The sequence below is a fragment of the Crotalus tigris genome, unplaced genomic scaffold, assembly GCF_016545835.1.
Source record: "Crotalus tigris isolate CLP2741 ecotype Arizona unplaced genomic scaffold, ASM1654583v1 scf7180000018477.2129921, whole genome shotgun sequence".
Taxonomy (NCBI): Eukaryota; Metazoa; Chordata; class Lepidosauria; order Squamata; family Viperidae; genus Crotalus; species Crotalus tigris.
The window spans coordinates 1,775,039-1,795,215 of NW_024097029.1; the positions used below are offsets into that span (position 1 = coordinate 1,775,039).

The following is a 20,177-nucleotide window of genomic DNA, read 5'->3' on the forward strand; positions in this document are numbered from 1 at the left end:
AACATTGAAGGTGAATGCCATCGATCCTTTCAGTGGCGGATGACTTTTAATAACTGTGGGTAGGGATTGACTCTTATTTCTCTGAGGAGCTTCGTGCGGCTGCTCACCCCAGGATCCCGACATCAAATCAGAGCAGCTAAACTCCTTCTCCAACACATGAGGAGTGATTGGTCCACTGGCCAGCAAGGCTGGGCACCAGCACAAGCTCTCCTGGCTGGGCCATCTCAATCTTTCCTTCAGCGCAAAGTCCTGTCAGGAGCAAAGCACAACTTATGGCCAAAGCCTCCGGGATGGGAGGCAGTGAGGCACAACCCTTTCAAAATTCTGCAGAGAGAGAAAGCGGCAGTCAATATAAAGAACGAGAACAAAATCCCGCCACCAGGCCTGGAGAAAAGGAAGTGGAGAACTGGCAGCTGGGTGCCCAGGTGTCGAAAGGGTTTGATTTCAACAGTTCCTAAGAATATAGAGTTGGGAAATTGAAAGCCAGCCCAGCCCCCAAACACACAAGGCATGTGTGTATCACAATGTAACCTATAAAATCAACTGTAACAATTGCAATCAATTCTATGTGGGACAAATGTCATGTCAATTAAAAACCAGGATCCACAAACATCAGCTGGCAGTCAAACACCACAATCCCTAGTTCTTAATCTCTACTTACACCAATACCAAACAGCACCATTTCAATTAGAGCAGCATAAAAATCAGTCACACTATCACCCGCCACACTCATGAGTTCATTGAAGCCTGGCACTCCACAAGCAATTCCACCAACAGACACATCAACCTACAACCAGCCTACAAACCCCTCAGAATCCAAATCAACTGCACAGCCAACCAGAGATGGCACCGACTGTCAACCAACCCACACAAGACCCCCCTCCCTCTCCTCACCAGTTCACCTCCCAATAACCCTCACCTGATGTAATCTCCCCATCACAAGACTCATCACAAGACCCTCACTTGACACACTCACACTTGACCTATCATAAGACCTTCTGATCACACTTGTTTTAAATGATGAGCTAAAAATTTACCTGCTTTTAATATTTTACAGAGATATATAACTCTGCCAATAATTATTAGGATAGCTGAATCATATAACAATAAATATTGGAAATGCCATTTTATTATATGTGGTTGTTATGCAACCCCCCCCCCTCAAAATTACTGGAACAATATATATAAAAATATTCAGAACAACCTAAAAATAAAAATTGAACCAAACTGAAATATATTTTTATATTAGTTATAATTCCAGAAAACATAAATGTAAAATGTCACAATTTACTAATATATATGCTGACAGCTACAAGAACAAAACTGTCACAACATTGGAAAAAAAGAACTTTATTAAAGATATCAGATTGGGAGACCAATTCTAAAAAATATACAGCTGTGGCAAAATAGACACTTTATATATATACATAACAGAAGTCTGACCAAATTTAGCAAGAATGTCTTCCATAAGTAAAGCACGTTACACAGCAGGGCAAAAGTAGACATTTGGCATGTTTTTCAGAATGAAAGTTGTGAGCCTGATAAAAAATATAATAGATGAAAAGATGTAATGGAGCTTGCCAATTACATTCGTAACCCAATAATTCGTAGGAGTGAATGGTGTAACTTGAACATGATCACTCCCTGCTTTCAACCACGCATTCACTAATCAAATGCACAAGTCATTAAGTGCACACGAGGTATCTCAGGATGGGGAAGGCCATGGGGGGCCTAGTGCAGGGACAAGACCAATGCATTCAGCCACCAAAGGCCTATCCACACCCACTGAGAGACTCCATGCTCCTCTTTTCACCCCTTGGGGTCCAAAGCTGCTTGAGTCTTTCCCCCCACTCCATCACTGACCGCTGATTTATGTTTGACGCCACATTTGAGAGCCCCACACTTCCCACAAGGGGAGGTTGGAAAGTCTGAATGAACTTCTTTTTTGTCCAACGAACTTATTTTATTTCCCTGCACATTTCTTCTGTTTCCAATGCAGTGTTTTTTTAAGCCAAGAGCAGCGGTGAGGAAATGGAAGTTATTTCCCGTTCCATTCTTGCTTGGAGGGGAACCTGGATTAAACGGAATGCAAAGAGGAGCTTTGCCCAGACATTTGAGGTCAGCCACCTGCCCTCCCCGGATTGCTTCCAGTTCCAGGTTAGAGGCAGAGGCCATGAATGGGATTCCAGATTGGTGGAGTCATGCTTGCAATGAGGGGTGAGCTGGTTCCACCAACCTGCGCTGAGCAAAGCTGCAAAGGCTTTGCCACATCCCGCACCTCTGAAAAATCTGGATTTAGGAGATCTCAAAGGAAGCCCGCAGGGAGCGGAGGCAGAACCGGGCCAGTCAAGCCTCGTTCCTTCCAATCTAGAAGCTAGACGGGGGGCAGCCAGCTTCCTTTGGGTGGTTTCTTCTCGCTTGTGTCAAAACAGGAGCAAGTGGAGCAAGCGAGGGGAGCTGGCCGGTGGCACACCAAGCTCTCCAGCTCGGCAGCGGCAGAGAAACTCGACAAAACTGGAGAGTAGGATTGTTTAGGAGCCCCTCTTGCAATTTAGAAAAGGAGTAAGTGCTTTTGGCAAGCTAAGGGAGCAGGGGGGTGGTGCGCCAAGCTCTCCTGCTCTGCAACAGTGCAATTTGTGACATCTGGGCAGGTTCGGCACTCCAGCAAGTGGTGGAGCAGAGTTGCGCCCACTTGTGAAAAAGGCTGGGCTCAGTGGGGAAGGGGACAGGCCGGCCTGGTTTTCTCTGCCCGGCTGGACAAGGGCTCCAGCACCCAATGCTGCGCAGGAAGCGAGCATAGACAGTTCTGGACTCTCAGACAGGGCACCAAAGTAGCATGTTGCAGGGTCTCTGTGGTCATTCGTAAGTGCAAACAACCACTGTGAAGTTGCAAGATATGTAACTTTGGGACCCGGTCGTAAGTACTTTTGGTGTGGAATGTTGTAACTTGTAACTTTGAAAATTCATAACTCAGGGGCTACCTGTATTTATTTATTAAATTTATATGCTGCCTATCTCACTAGAGATAGAGCAACTCTAATGCTTACAACATTAAATAATTGTTAATGTTTAATGTAAAGCAAGCATATCTAGGCTATGGTCAGCCGTTGAGGAAATAGAAAGGAAAGAAAGAATGTGTTACTGGAAACATTTTCCCATAATGTTTTTATTTATACTTTTTCTATGTTTAGCATTAGTTTCTTTCCGTGTTATTCAACTGTTATTATCCAATGTAGAGTTTTTCTCCTTTGTACCTCACTATTCTAACAATCAAAATACCTTTAAAAGGAGTTGCCTATTTTTTCACCAGTTTTCCAATATTGTTGTTGCCTAGGAGACTTTTGCTTCAAATACCAGGCAACCCTTGTTAATCATTTCATAAATGACTGCAATTTTGTTCAAAAATGTCATTTCAACTTCCAAATCAGAGCTACCATGTCTGGATTAGGGTGAGGGTCACTTAGAAGCCTGAGAATTCCTTGGCCTTTTGGGTGTTTTTCAAGATCACATTGGATGTGCTCGGTGCCTATATAAAGATTGTCTACTGGGACAAAGGTTATGTCACATTTTTTCCCCCTCTTTTAGTATTCTGGTCCCACATACCCGCCAGCTTTTAATAAAATCCCTACCAGCTCCAAGGAAAGCTCCACACTAGTCAGCTGACAGGCTCTGAAATGTCAGGAAAACTTTTCCCTTTGAGGCAGCTTATGCTATTCCACATCAGTTCTTCCCCATCACTTTGAACTATTACATATATTATACATGGAGACTGTCTGCCTTAGAAGAAACTGCAGAAGTCAAAGTGGAATCAGTTCATGCAGATGAGGTGGCTTGGAAACACTGCAGACAGATAAAGGTATCAAATCCCAAAAGCTTTTATGAATTATCTTAGCGATCTGTGATGAATCTCATGGAAGCAAATGAAGTCTTCCATTTGCAGGTATCAATGGGATTGACAGCTACTTTGTATTTCACAAATTAGATGCCTGGTTTTTTTTTTTTTCCTTTTCAAGGGAGGAAGGGATATGAACTCTTTGGGGAAACAATTCATTCTGACACTTAAAGATCATTTGAAAGGAATGGGGGAGGCCTATAGACCTATCTAGTCCTCAGGGATCCCCTATATCAGACAAGGACTGGATCATATCCTAATTGGTTGCAAGAGATGTCAGTAGGAATTTCAGTCACGCCATGTAATGTCTAATTTCTTTGGGCTGAAGATAATATTGCCCACTAACAGATCCTCAACCAAAAAAGAAAGATTTCTATTTTCAACTTTAGGTTTTAGAATTTATTTCAGTGACATATTCACTTCACTTCATTTCATCACTGCAAGAAAGCTGAAGATGCCATTTTTATTGTTGATAGACATCTTTCTATCTCTCCATTTAACAACCTACCTGGTCATTTTGATGGAGTGGTTAAGCTGCTATTTGAGGACTGGGAAATCTCTCTTGGGCATGAGAAATCATCAGGTGACTTGAATCAGCCCATCTGCAAAATTGTTGTGGGAATAAAATGTTGGCAAGTGTGCATGAGCTCCTAGAGAATAAATGAGATAGAAACCTAAGTAAATAATGAAATGAGCCCATGGAAGGGATTTCCACCTGGTATCTTTAATTAAGACCCAGGAAGCTGAGGAATCTAGAGGCAGCTTGGAGGATTATTATTATGAACGAGAAGGTTTTCCCAACACCCATCATGCTGTGGAAATGTTTACCCCCCCCCAAAGATCTGTAAAGCTCCCTCCTTTGAGATTTTTAAAAAACCTTTCAAGACAATTTATTTTTCCAAGCCTTCAACCTTAGCTAATTTTTATTGGCATTAATTCATTACTTCTCTTGAGTTTCTTTTTATAATTTTGATTTACATGCATTTTGTAATTGCTTTTATAGTTCTAATATGGAATCCACCCAGAGACGTTTGAGATGGGTGGGCTATAAAAACTGCAAAATAATTAAATACATCATAAAGCTTCTCCACGTCCCTCCTCCAGATAATTAAATGCAAAGTATTATAAGGATGAACTGTAAGACTGTCCAACAGAATTTTGCCAATGCTTTGAGGACAATAAGGATGAAAAGAAATTCAAAGGCACTTGCATTGTGAATGATATTCACCCCAAATTTGCTAAAAAAAAACCCTTGATTTCCAAATCTTTCAACAAGTACACAGAGTACAGGCAGTCTTTGATTTACAACAGTTCATTTAGTGACCGTTCAAAGTTACAACAGTACTGAAAAAAGCGACTTATAACCGTTTTTCATACTTAATAACCATTGCAGCATCCCCCATGGTCACGTGATCAAAATTCAAATGCTTGGCTAGTGATTCATGTTTATGATAGTTACAGTATCTCAGGATCATGTGATTGCCTTTTGTGACTTTCTGACAAGGAAAGTCAATGAAAAAGCCAGATTCACTTAACAACCGTGCTACTAACATGTAATCATGTTACAACCACAGTGATTCACTTAACAAGTGTCGCAAGAAAGGTTGTAAAATGGGACAAAATTCACTTAACAACTATCTCACTTAGCAACATAGATGTTGGGCTCAATTATGGTCATAAGTCAAGGACTACCTATACTGATTTTTAAGAGAGGAAAATTCCACCTGTTGATACAAAATTCAGGCAGCCACTCTTTGTGAAATGCTGCAGGCTTCCAAACGCATTTCTGTTTGGTTTCTAAGCTACCAATTGCTGTATTAGTCATTTCTGCCTCCAGCCTACTACACTGATATTTTTATATCTAGTGTGTATTCATCCCGCCCCCCCCCCCAATTTCTATTGTTTTCCTTTAGCACTATTTTAATGCCGGGGAAAGTATACAATAATTTGGCTACTGCAAACATCACATCCTGTAACAGATGCTGTATTTTAGCTGCTTCTCTCTTTCTCATTTATCGTGTATGGGCCACCTCTCTGGTTCTGTTCATTCTCTCTTTCTGTGGTAAATTGTAGCTGAGGAACGAAACATGATGCTTCAAGGTTTACTGTCCCACTTCACTCAGAAATTTACCCGATGCAGGACGACAGTGGCATAAGAAGCTATTTGCTTCACTTTTGATTCAAAACAGCACATAAGGCAGACTTTGGGAAGTCAAGGCAGCTGAGCAGAGCACCCATCTAGGTTGAGTTCTATGGGAGAGAGTTTTTAAAAAAAGGCGGGTAGGTTTCAGAGAAGTGGCAATGCACAGGCTAGCAGCAGCAAGGAAAAATTATGTGGGGGCTTACCCAGAATGGGCTCAAACTGGATTAACTGTAACAACCTAAATCCTGACCCTGAATAAGAACATTTCATAGATTCCTCTTGGCTAAATATGGTCTTACTGATTAAGGATCTCCATAGATTGAGAGAAGGATGTTGCCGAAACAAAAGCAATTACAGTACTGGATGAGAACTTTCTATAGATTGTTTTAACCTCCAGGTTTCCCTGAAGATGACGTCTTAGATTTTGAAGGTAATAGTAATAATAAAGTTGGAAGGTCATCAATCCAACCCCCTGCTCAGGCAGGAAACCCTACTACACCATTTCGGACAAATGGCTGTCCAGTCTCTTCTTAAAAACTTCCAGTGTTGGAGCATGGTACTACCCTGCAAATCTTACATTAGTGTTTCCCCTTATGAAACATCCTCCCAGGAGTCCGCAAAGTCAAAATTATTCACCAGATATTGAAGATTTGTGCAAAAATGTAAAACAATGTCACTCTTCTCATCGTTATTATTTGTTAAAAATATAGCTTTTTCATGAAAAATATTTTACTTATGTTAATATCTAATGGGTCTAATATTGTTATTTTTACATCTGCCAATATCTTATAAATGAATCTATTTTAATTTTTAATACGATAAATCTCAACTCCATACAAACAGAAGCTCTTTTGGGGTTCTCCATAATTTTTAAAAGTGGGAAGGGGTCCTAAGAGCAACAGGTTTATGAAACACTGCTTTAGAGATTGAAAATTCATTCATGGATTTCTTAACTAAAGTTGTAACATAAAGATCTCTGTGGCTTGATTTTCAGTTACAATAAAGCCAGATAGGCAAACAATCATCAGATAATCCTAGCTTCCAAGCTTTTAACATTCATGAATCTTTTCCATAAATGGAGATATATCCTGGATAAAGAGTCGGGTGACTCTCTGTCCCACACACACACACACACAGAGATACACAAAATTGAGAATTATTTGCCATACTGTCTGTTTTATCTTCTGAAGTTCTTGCTTAAAAAGAGAGCCTTCCTGCTTTGTTGCTGCATACGTATCAAATAGCAAATATTATTGACTGAGAAGATTAATTTTTTAAAATGCAAATGTATAATTTTATGGAAGGTTCTTTGTGTTCAAGAATAAATTTCCCATCATATTTAAAGAAAGGTGGATACGTTTCACTCTTTAAATGAGAAAAAAAAACATTTTATTCTATTATCAGACCCATACCTTGCTATCATTTTGAAAGGTCCTGAGGTAATTTTGTTTCAGTTGGACTTTGACCTTAATAAGACTGTGAGCAGCCATTCAGCTTTTCATGAATTGTTACATTATGTTCAAGTTTCTTTTGAATTTTGTGGTGCATTGCTCAGGGCCTACATTATGGTTTGCTAGGCCAATTATGATTTATTTACCACAATAAATAAAATAATGGCTTAATGAACCATGAATCCAGCTAACTGAGTAATTGCTAAACAGAATTTATATCTGTCTCCAATGTTAGGACTCCAATATTTAAGGAGGGAAAAGCAAACATTGATAAATCTTACTAATGCTAGAATAGCATTTTGTCTCAAATTAATATGTAGATGTTATAGGGAACCCGAGGAGCTAGAAACTATGTTAATTTGTATTTTAATCTTTGATTTTGAAATGTAATAAAATATTAGAAGGTGGAAAAAAAGAAAAATAGAAACATGTTGGTAAGCATTCAGAAATAAGTTTCCTATAAAGAACTTATCTAAGCCTATTTCAATAATCATAGGGATGTTTTAGTCAAGGTAATTTAAAGAAACTGAAATTAACAAATGCTGCATGATGATGGCATGATGTGTTATATAAAGAGGCTAATTACTGCTCTTCATTCATTTAAAAAAAAACAGGTCAAAGACAATAGGAGATCTGTTTTCATTTTTTTTATAGCATCACATGGCTTGATTTGTCCTTACTGTCTTCTCCTTTTCAGCTCTTTTATCTGATCTACATGATTTTAGACTTTCAAATCTTCACAATGAATTTACAGAAATGGTTCACTTGTTTTAACTTTTTAATTTTGCATTGCTGCTTTCACCCTACTTATTAATATTTCAGACAACAAATACCCATCTCATAGTTGGTTTGCATTAATATGGTAAGCTCTTAGCTTTAAGTATCGCAAATCCAGGTTGAGTTTGAATTGCCCCACAAATTATTTCTGTTGCTATGTCTGAAAAATGACATTTAAGGTCAATGACATTGCCAAAATACACAGTCCAGAAACAGGCCTATTGTCAAAGTCTGAAGCTCTGCTATTCTGCTACTCAATTTCTATTCTATCTTACTTGAGCATGCAGAAATCAAGCAGATTTTAAACATTCTTTCTCCCAAGGTCTCTTCCTTTCAATTACTTCTGTGAAAGGAGGAGAAAGGCACTCTGTATTTTCTTTACCCATGCCTAGAATTCCATGGAAACTGTGCACTTATGTAGTCCTGTTCTCCCCAGACGGAACTCGTAGCTCTGAATTCAATCTAAACAGTCAGATAACAGTCAGTTAGAGTTACTTAGATCTATGCTAAGTCCAGAACAAGTCCTGTATGTTTAAAAATTGTAATGAGAAATTCCCTTTCAAATGGCATGCAGACATAAACAGAAAATGGAACAATCATACATGCAAAAAGCAAGAGAAGACTCAGAAGAGTCGGTCCAAGTTAGCTACATATTATTGGCTTAAGCTGATCTGGGAGTTTCAAAGAAAAGGCGCCACTCATCCCAGAACAGGAAGTCTGAAGAAGAGACCAATGTGTTTTCCTGATGTTAGAATGATTATGTTAAATTCTCACCTATTTAAGTGGGAGTGTTCACAGCGCCTCTCTGTAAAAGTTGTTGCTATGTTTAAACTCTCCCCCCTTTTTAAATGACAGGAAATAGCACAGTAATTAAACCCTTCCATTAGCAGCTGAACCAGCCATGTAATGGTCCATATCCAAACAAAGCTAGTGATGAATTATGTAAGATTAACCTTCTGCAGAAATGGGCTATAGGTCTCAGTGCTTGTATTTTCCAGAACAGAATATGTCTGCTTGCAATTTAGCCTCTAAGTTGGTTGAACTTTGCAAACCTGAACCTTTGGCCAACTCATGACTAGCAACTTACATCTTAGAATTTATGGCATAATGCTTGAATGTCATTAGAGAAGCATTTGATGGAGAGCTGAACTCTTTCTTTCTTTTCTTTCTTTTCTTTTCTTTTTTGCATCCAGTAGAGGGCAATATTGGCTTTTTTCCCCATTCATTAACAGTTTGACAGACTTAAAGTATACATAGCATCAGTGGTGGGATTCAGCCAGTTTGCATCACTTTGGCAGAACCGGTAGCTAATTTTTTGTTGCTCAGGCCCAGAAGCAGCATCCACACAGAGAACTGGTTGTTCACATATTTGAATCCCACCACTGCATAGCATTTGAAGCAAAACATAACACATAAGAAATCGTTGGAAGTTGCTTTCGAACCCATGTCCCAGCACCCTAAAGCCATTGAGTCTTGTGGATTAGGGCAGCATAGAAATATTGTAACAAATAAAATTATCCCAAAGGTGCTTTTTCCAAAAAGCACTTTCTTGATTTTTTCTTTCAAAACATTTCACTTCTCATCCAAGAAGCTTCTTCAGTTCTAACTGACTAGTAGGGAACTGAAGAACTGAAGAAGTTTCTTGGATGAAAAGTGAAATGTTTTCAAACAAAAAACAAAAACAAAGTCCAGCTCCCTTTTGGAAAAAAAGCACCTTTGGGATAACCATGACCTAGATTGAGAATCTCCAAATAAACAAACAAAACTATTTGTTTAAAATAAACAAAAATTGAAGTTAAATAAAATTAATTTCAAACCAGTTATATGTGAAAAAACAGTAATGCTTCATGTCTTTTTTAAATAATGCAAATGGGTTTTCTTAAAATATGTTTATTCTTTACTAGAACCAATTCCAGAGTTATTCTGTGGCTTAAAATATTTCTGTTTTGTGTTAATGTGACTTCAGGGCCTGCAGCTATTAATCCTCAGGACCATCACAGGTAATGTATTATTTCTTTTGTTGTTGTTGTTGTTCTATTACCTTAAAGTTCAGTTATTTCACGTATGAAAAGAATAAATATTTACTAAAAGCAAAGAGCAAAGGAATTTTTCTGGAATATTTGTGAGGGGTGATCCCAACACAAATTCCTTATCTAATCTACCTGACCTTCAACATATTCCAGTAATAATTATTATAAAACTGTTTTGAAAAAAAAACAATATTCAAAGACAAAACTTTAAGCCTGATGTTGGAGGCTCCAGGTGCTACTGAAGTGCAACTCCTAATACAGCTCCAGACTGTATGGCAGTGATGGTGAACCTTTTAGAGACCGAGTGCTCAAAAACTGCCCCACCCCTGCTCCGCTCTCCCCGCTCCGCCCCCCGCTCCGTCCCTGCCTTCCCCACCCGCAGGGCCACCCACTGCCTCCATGGCCCTCCGCAGCAGATTGCCCAGGCAGCCCTGCAGCACCATGGCGGCCACGCCCTCTGCCCACACCCCACAGCATGATTTGCATGCGACAGGGCACGAGGGCGGAGTCTTGTCCCTGCTGCCCGGCTGCCATGTCCTTGGCTGCGCTGCTCTATGCGGGCCATGCCCAGGGGCAACTCCCTCTGGAGGGGCTGGTGAGGAGGGGGCACGAGGGGAGGCAGGAATGGGGCGACGGCGTGTGTGCCCACAGAGAGGGCTCCGAGTGCCGCCTCTGGCACGCGTGCCATAGGTTTGCTAACAGTCCTGTATGGCAATAATGGGAGCTACCGATTGCAGATGAGGAAGGGCTGGAAGCTTAATCCTAGCATGCTGTATTGTGCATGATTGATTTCTACCCCAACTGCAAACAGACTTTTCATTCTTCTTTACCTATGCAGACCCTGTTTATCTGGCCAGATCTGCCCTTACAGTCAGGGAAAGGTGTTGCCAATGGATAAGAAGAGTTGGTGTGGCTGATAAATTTCAAAGAGATAAGGCTATAGAAATTACTCCAGGGTTTATAAGCTTGAAACTGAAATTGTTCTAGTCTCATTACCCAGCCTACTGAGACATAAAACTAACAAGAGAGCATTAGATAAGTTGATCTTCTCTAACCTGATGCCCTTCAGAGCTTTGGAACCAAGAATTCCTCTTCTGCTGGACTAGTTGGGATTTCGGGAATTATAGTTGTAATTAAGTTGAATTTGAATGGTTGAATATCTAATTAATCATTGTTCTGTGAACAAATAATCCCCTGTTTGTCTTTCTTTGAATAAGGACCATGATTACAGGATTAGGAACAAAATGAAGTTCTACTAGGCTCAGAATTTAAAAGTTCTTTTATTATTGCTATCAAACAGAATAAAATACACTATACAAAATACAAAATACATTAACTACTTATGAAATTGATTCTGAAGTTGTCCCAGGCATTCTTCCAAGATCAAAGATAACATTGAAAATTACAGGCTCTTTCTACATAGCAGCTTTCTTTCTTTGTGACATCCAGGCCCCACTTTAACAAGTTCTAACTTTACTCAAATTATTACCCACCCAAGATTTTCTCCAAATGGATCAGGACTAAAATGGAACTGAAGCTGCTGTTAAAAATCTGTTGCACAATCCCTTGATGAAAATCATTTTTAAAAAAGCAGAGAAAAGAAATGGGTCCCAAATGGATGCCACAATAAAAGTGTTGTGCCCATAGCGAATGTCTTCTTGGCCAGCATATCTCCATTTTTTAAAATGAGTCCCACTTAAGTGTTCAACTTTCACTAGATCATATCTATACTCATTAAAAGGCAAATAAACTGCAAGACAATTAAGGCAATGTTTTCGAATATGTATATGCAGAACAAGAAACCAGATGTTTTATTTTGTCTTTCTTTCAGGTGTTGATATAATACAGTGATGGGGAGAAAAGTGTTATCTAAAAATAGACAACCACAAAAAAAAACTGACAAAGGTCATTAATACCAACCAGCTTTGTCTCTCTTTTCATCAATGATAGGAGATGTTTCGAGTTCCGAAGATCCCTTTCAACTTTGTGATTCTGTTCTGTTCTGAATCGGTGGCTGGATGTGGTATTTATTGGTGACCTTGGCTCAGTCACTTTCTCTCAGCCCTTCTGAAAAAAACCTTTCCAAGAAAACTCAAGTGGCGTGTCCAGACAATCTCCAAGAATTGGACCCAATTGAATGGAAGAAACAAAACTCCAAACAATATGAGTGTTGGACAGTACTCTACTGTTCTAGAAGGGGTGCACTCTTCCCAGAATTGTGAGTACCCATTGATCCATCATTGCACATAGAGACACAAGTGGCCTCATTATTTAGAGATGCTTTTACTCAGCTTCAGTTGATAAACCTCTTTGTGCAGGCAGATAGCTGAGCTAATGTTATGTACAAGCTGGTAACTCCTTTTTGGATCTTTGCCGATTCTTACATTACAGGAGCTGCCTTTGATAGCTGGCATTAGACAAGCAAACAAACAAGTAACATCCTTTCAAAACTGAGATTTTATTTTATTTTTTGGCCTAGTGGCAAGTATTATAATACGACTTTTTTTCTGCAACAGTAGCCAGACATTTTCTGGCCTTGTGATCAGAAGCCCGTGGTGGAGCCACTGGCAATAAGATAATGGTTTCAGCATTTGCATCAGTAAGCACATTTCACCATCACTTTGAACTATTCTACCGTTCATTCAGCCTAGGAAATTGTTGCAGCTGTTTCAGCCAGACGCTGAATTTATTTGCAAAACTTTTTATAATACATCAAAAGGCACCTATGGTCTCTTATATTCAGTGCATCTCCCTTTTTTTCTTTCTGGTAAAAGTCTTCGTGAAAGCAGGTTTCTCCCATCTCCAATTTTCCTCTATAAACACGATCTCTCTTTTTTTTTTTTAAAAAAAAAAAATTATTTTAAGCTGCAGATTAAGTGCTTTGAAGAACTTGTTATATGACAAGTTTCAGCCTCAGGTCAATTTAGCACAAAGCTTTCAGCCTCCCAAAGGACAAAAAGAACAGAATATTCTCAGTGAAAATGGGAATTAAATTTCATCACCCAGTCTACTGAGTCATAGTGCTAATAAGACATAGATAAGGTAGTCTTCCTTAACCTGGTGCCCTGCAGAGCTTTTGGACTTCAATTTTAGCTGCCGTTTTTAGTTAGGGATATTATCAGTGGGTTGCAAGTAACTACATAACCCCTAAATAGGAACAAAGGGGCCACAGTTTTCCATGCCTACATGCAGGCTATCTAGCTTTAGTGCAGAGGTGTCAAACTGCGGGCTAGATGTATCATCGGGAAACCACGTCCACCCCATTGCCAGTAATGACAAAAAAGCTCTGATACGTTGCATGACGTCACGTGATGTTGCGAATTTGACCTGTCTGCTTTAGTGCTTTCCCACTATTAGCTGACCTACTCACAGAGGGCTCACTCTCAGCTAATTCACAGCCGGGCAGATACACTGCTTACAACTGAGCAGAAGAAACCAGGGGCTGGGTGGAAGGTATATTAGTCTACAGCCAACTGAGATACATAGCTTTTAATAAAGCAATCGTAACCTCAGAACCCGCCTGATTGGGTAGTGGAGTACAGAGACAACCTTGAGTAAAACAGGTGGCAACCATTGCAGAAACATCCGCTCTGAAAAAGAGACAGGAGTGAGAAAGAAAGTGAAAGTTAGCCCACCTTCATTCTTTTGGCATTGTGGTGAAAGTCTTGGCTTAGAAACCAGGAGGTGATGCATTCTAGTCTTGTCTTAAGCATGGAAGCCACTCACTCTGTCTCAGCCTAACCCACCTCACCGGGTTGCTGTGGGGTAAATAGGAGGAAGATATTGTCCCTCTTGAGGTACCTATAAAGTAGTAAATACGGGATTTAAAAAAATCTAAATAGTAAATAAAATAAATGAAAAGGAAATTGTCAGGTTTCAAGATTCTGTTATTAACATTATCCCTCTAGAAATTAGACTGGCCCCCACTCTGACACTCTTTCGTAAGGCCGTGAAGCCGTGGTTTTGCCAGCCGGCCTGGGGAATCCAGAGTAGGATGGAGCCCATTAAATGGAGTGCATGTTGTCGCCAAGAGAGACCGTAGGGGGTTATTATTTTATTATTATTTACTTTTTTATTATTTTTATTTTTTCTACATTATGTTTTTATTCTCTGTAAGCTGCCTAGAGTTGCTATGAGCAAGTAGGAAGCTATATAAATTATCTAAAAAATAAAATAAAATAATAAAATAAAATAAAATAAATATACTCTTTAACAGTAGAGTTATAGTGTTGTCAATCTCCTGATCTGGTCTCTGTCAAAGAGCTAAGCGACACAAATTGTGAGCAGCCATCATTCTACCCTCTTGTCTTCCCCTTTTCATCAGCTACCTCCGAGGGAAGTTGAGTTTTGTGACCAGATCTTTGGACTCAGTTGAGCCTGGGGACTTATGGGGCAGCATGGCTGAGGGGAGCTGATGAATGTGGCCAAAATAGACGGTCATGAAGGAATTGGCTCCTCGGCGGTCGTCTCCCAATTAAGGAGAAAACAAGGCTTGCTCATGTTTGGCTCCTTACAGATTCTACTGGCAAAGAGATTGTAAAACAGTTTTTTTAGTGGATTTGAGAAGTCCGGAGATTGGGGAGAATATCCATCTTGCCTAAGCCATGCTCAGCACCTTTCAAAAAGACACTGGGGCTGCCTACTTCCTCTCTTAATTACTTTAGAAAACTGCTTATTACTGATTTCTTTAGTTAAGAAAGACAAGCTGTGTTGTATTACAGTGGGAGATTTTCTTTCTACCCTAGATGAAAGAAATGCTAAAGAAGTTTAAAGATTAAACAAGAGAAGCTTTAATTTTTGGAAAACAGAAAAAGTGGGACTAGCGTATTGATTTTGGAAAGTTAAGGGGCTAGATGGATTTGAAAGAATATTTCCTGTGGGGTGTTTTTAAAACTGCATAAAATAGTATATGAAGACTTTGAAACTAATTGTAAAAAAAAAAATCCTCCTGTGGGAAAGTTTTATTGATTGGAAAAGCAACAGATGAAAAGAGGGGATAGGAATAATGACTGCAGAACACCAGAAAGAACAAAGGATTAATTACTCTTTAAAAAGAGCAGTTCCACTGTTGGGCTAGACTAGAGCATGGAGTGCCAATGTTTGACTATAGAAAAAAATAAAAGCTTTTTTGGAACAGTCTAGTTAGAAGTTACTTACCAGATTGTTTGTTATTATAGCAGAGGATATTTAAAGAACAACAGATTTTACAGGACAAAACAGAGTCTGAGGCTGATTTTAATGTGGATTTGGAGTTTTAAAAAATGCTGGGTTAAAAAAATGATATGGGAAAAAATGTGATGGATCTGAAAATGGATTTTAAAATGCCAAAATATACTGTAAGTGATAGGAGAAACAATACCAAAACAGATTTACAAATGAAACCAAATGATGTCTTAATAATTAAAGGGGACATACAAATATTAAATCAGAAGAGTCATTCGGAAAGCCTGCTTACTTTGTATTTGCAAAAGGAATGTGTGGAACCAAGGAAACTCTTTCTGAGAAGAGGCAAAGAGGAATTGCTCAAGTTGTTTATGGAAGGAGACCAAGAAGATGATAAGAAATCAGCTTGTGGGTCATTACACGACAGAACCAAAGATGAAGCTTTTTAAAAGATTTATAAACTGAATCTGTTGAATAAATATTAAAATCTGTTTCTGGTAGTTGTTAATGAGATTTCTTTTTGACTAGGATTGTATGATGAGACCATAAACATTTGTTTATAAGTGAAGAGAGATTTCTTCTACTCTATTTCTTAGACAAATTGATAAGTTTAGATTATAAAATTAATTGTTTATTAATATTAAATTTTATATATTAATATCTCTAGTAACTCTTAATAGACTTTTGCTAGTTAGAATGGAAGGCTATGGTTTGTAAATTAATTATTGATAAGGGATGAGATAGGAGAAGAAGAGGGGTTTTTTTTAATTGAAGCACTAGGAAAGGGATCCCTGTGGATTTTGCTCCCCTAGTTGTAGCCAACTCTAGGGGCAGTGCTCATCTCCGTTTCAAGGGCCATCAAGCCAGCCCTTGTTTCCATGGTTATGTGGCCACCATGATGTCACAGAGTGCTGAAGTACTAGAGAAGGTATTAAATTATCCAAATTGTTTATACTTGTCTAGAGGGAAAGGAGAATCATCTTTTACTGTATACTTTCTCTCTTTCTGTTCTGTTCTATTCTGTTCTTTTTTATTTTTTCTTTACTTTTTATATTTTTCTTAGTTTTTCTTGGTTTTTTTATCTTTGTAAACTTTAATAAAATTATTATTAAAAAAGAATTAGCTGAGGTGGGGAGGAAAAGATGGGAAATATGTATTTTGAAGGGCTCTGATAGAGTCTTCTTGTTGAAAAGACCTCAAAAAGGGCTTCTTAATAAAACATTTCAAGAAATCTATTGATTTCTTTTCCCCCACTGGAGTGATTTTCTGTCTCAACCAAGGTTTATGCCTCTCAGAGGAAAGTATGTTTTTAATACAATTCTTGACAGTGTTGTGGAACTGTATCGCTGTTCCACATTACAGTGAAAATTAACTTATGTCACAAAACAGTAGGATACATTAAAAAAAATAGGTTAGAAATATAGTATGTGTTCCTAATAACTTAACCTAGCTGGTTTCTATGAGATTGCCTTTGCTACTACATTTCTGGAAGACATCAAAGGCAATATCCAGCAGTATCCTAATTTGGAAGTTACCATTGCATAGATAACTCTGGTGAAATCACTTCTGTTATAAAACCTCAAGATATCTTTCTTCACATGGTAAAAGTTTTATCAATCAATAATATAAAGCATGCTGAGTTTTGAATGCTACTAGATTCTTGTTTCAGTTCCAATTCTTGATTTGCCAGATTTCTTCTGCCAGGCAAATACCTCTAGTTTCTATATTCTGAACTAAATCAAAAGCATTTGGTATCGAAGGGGGGGGAGGGGGAAACTGGTAGATGAAAGCAATGTCACATCCCATGACACACATTCTGCCTTTTTTATAGGAGTGTCGCGATTTTGCATGCTGTACGAAAGGGGTGGAGCCTGCAGCGCAACAATACAATGCTGTTCTTGCCATTTTGACCAAGTGCTGGGTCTTCTGGAGACCTACTTCAAGCTCTTACTGTTATTTTCTAGGTTCTGCCTGAGCCCAACACAACCCTGACTTGTTAAATGGTCAGTTATAATTCTAAAGTGCTTCCTATCGATGCTTAGAAACTATAACAGAGGAAAGTAAATGTTGTCGGAGTATATTGCACTATAAGGGATCTTCATGTAACCTATTAGGATGGCAACTCTAAGAGAAGCACTGCTGAACAGGAGATGAACATGACTGACAAAGAAGACTATGTCATCAAGCATCCTTCAAATGCGTTCTTCCAAGAATATCCAGTACAGGTAGTCCTTACAATTACAATTGAATCCCAAAATTATGTTGCTAAGTGAAAAATTGCTTGGGAAATTCTGAAAAAAGAGGTAATAAAAGCCCAAACAAAAGCAATACCATAGAAGAAGAAAAACAAGAGACAACAGATGAGACCAGCAAGGTTAAATGAGTTAAATGAATTTTACCCCATTTTATGACGTTTTTTGCCACATTTGTTAAATGAATCGCTACAGTTGTTAAGTTTGTAACATGATTGCTAAGTGAATCTGGCTTCCCCATTGACTTTGCTTGTCAGAAGTTCACAAAAAGAGATCACATGATCCCGGGACACTGCAACGGTCATAAATATGAACCAGTTGCCAAGCATCCAAATGTAAATCATGTGACTGTGGGGAATGCTGCAATGGTCGTGTAAAAAATGGTTATAAGTCAATTTTTTCAGTGCCATTGTAACTTTGAATGGTCCCTAAATGAACTGATGGAAGTCGAGGACTATCTGCACCATCTTCACAGACAAATATATCTGAGTGAATATTCTGTTTGGATATATTCACACATTATGCTTTTCTCTCTCCCTTCCCCTTAGGTCAATTATATGGCAAATCCATCATTCATATTAAAGCTGATGTTTTGATTGTGAGTTAATTGTGAGTTCAAAAATGTATAGGCAACCAGTCCTAATTAAGGTGATGTAAGAAAATGGGTTATGATTGCACATGTTCCAGACATTACAATCAGATAAATTATTGTTAACTAAAATTCATCATGCTACCTCTCAGCTTTGCTAAAAATATTCTCTTTATTACTTCTATTATGAACACAGTTTTAAATTACTGTCTGATGAGAAGGAAACTAAGAGATAAAGAGACAGCTTAGCAAGAAGTTCCTACCAAGCATGCATTATCAATATCTGCAAAGACTTGTCATAATCTTGTTTTCACCACCCGCCCAACTACCCATCTCTTAATACTCCAAACTAAACAGTGGCATGTCTTCAACTAAATGCTGATATGGATATCTATCAAATGACACCAAAAAATCATGCAGAAAAGTGGTTTCAGTTCATGCTGGATGGGTGAATGAATCACCTTGCCCAGACCCCTTCCCACCATGCCTTGAGAGAACTCTTCAGTTCTGCAAATGAGTCTTCTTCCCACACACCACAAGCAACAGACAATTCATGAACTTGACTGGCAGCACCCAGAAATTTGAAATCCTGTGTCAGCCGGTTGTCTAGTTGCTCAGATGGAGGCATTTGCCTGAGGCCAAGAGTTTAGCTTGATTGATTTCATAAAGCTGGTGCCATTTCAGCAGATTGCTTTTTGATCGCTTCCTAAAGCACTTGCTGAGTCTTGCTGGTAACCCACGCACAACCTTTTTCATCTCAGATTACAGCAAGCACATTGCCTACACGAACCATTCAAAACCATGATCTACAATCAAGAAGGAATTACAGTGTCCTCAATGTGAAACCTCATCTACCATTGTCAGACGGAAGCAGACAGTCAAGGAGCATGTTGTGAACTAAAAGCCGCTGTGGTTCAACTTCAAAGTAGGGAAGGGAAGACGTGATGCTCAAAGGTTGCTAAGTTAAAACTTTCTAAACAGCAGCCACAGATCTGACCAGGAACCTTTAAAATGCTCAAAGACTTGAGGGGGAAAAGTGGAACTTCGATGTTATATATGTTGATGGCAACAAGATTGATTTATGCACAAAAATGGAAGGACACTTTGATCCCCACAATGGACGAACTTGGCTGCAAAAGTTGATGGAGTTAGCAGGGATGGCTAAATTGACTGCTTTGATTAAAGACAAAAAAACAATTACTTTTGTTTCTGTTTGGAAACTGCTTTTGGACTTTGTGCTTGAGGTGGAAAAAAAATGAAACTTTGATTTTGGATTTTCTGATTAGATAGGTTTGTTGTTATAGAAATGGCTAGTTTATATTATGTAAAAGTAAAAAGTTCAGGTTTGATCAGTGGTGGGATTCAGCCGGTTTGCACCACTTCGGCAGAACCGGGAGCTAATTTTTTGTTGCCCAGGCCCAGAATGGACTTCCGGAAGCGGCATCCACACACGGAGAACCGGTTGTCCACATATTTGAATCCCACCACTGGGTTTGATGCTATCATCTTATTCTACTGCACCAAAGGGAGTTGAAGTCGACATCTTTTCTTCCCTTTTTCCCTTTTCCCTACACTTTTCCCTTCTCCCTCCCCTCTTTTCCTACTATTTTCTTTTAAATTTTTGTATTTTATATCATAAGCTAATAAAAAAATAAAATGCTCTAGCGCAGGTCTTCTTGCATTTTTAGCAATCTCCATGCATCTGACTCTTAGTGACATCCACCAACAGAAATTCTGAGTTTCTCTTTGCACTGCTCCCCATCCCCACTTTGTTTCTATCCTAGAAGGATCCTCTTTTTTTCTTAGCATGCAGCCTCTCTGCTTGTCTCTCATTGCTTTCAGGACCATCGTACTTCAAAAGACGACAAAGGGCTTCAGAA

The 20,177-nt window shown here is 38.9% G+C and overlaps 1 long non-coding RNA gene across 5 annotated transcripts in view; it reads left to right on the forward strand.

Annotated features, from left to right (window-relative positions):
- LOC120312278 overlaps window positions 1–19,544 on the forward strand; it is a 76,339-nt gene extending 56,795 nt beyond the window's left edge. For 3 of the 5 annotated variants that reach the window (XR_005557840.1, XR_005557837.1, XR_005557836.1), the window contains 3 exons: window positions 10,230–10,263; window positions 12,244–12,511; window positions 17,288–17,959. This is a non-coding gene — a long non-coding RNA (uncharacterized LOC120312278). Of the gene's footprint in view, window positions 1–1,999; window positions 2,119–10,229; window positions 10,264–12,243; window positions 12,512–17,287; window positions 17,960–19,058 lie in introns of those variants that run through there. The other 2 variants (XR_005557839.1, XR_005557838.1) reach the window with 2 other exon arrangements.
- The last annotated feature ends 633 nt before the right edge of the window (window positions 19,545–20,177 follow it).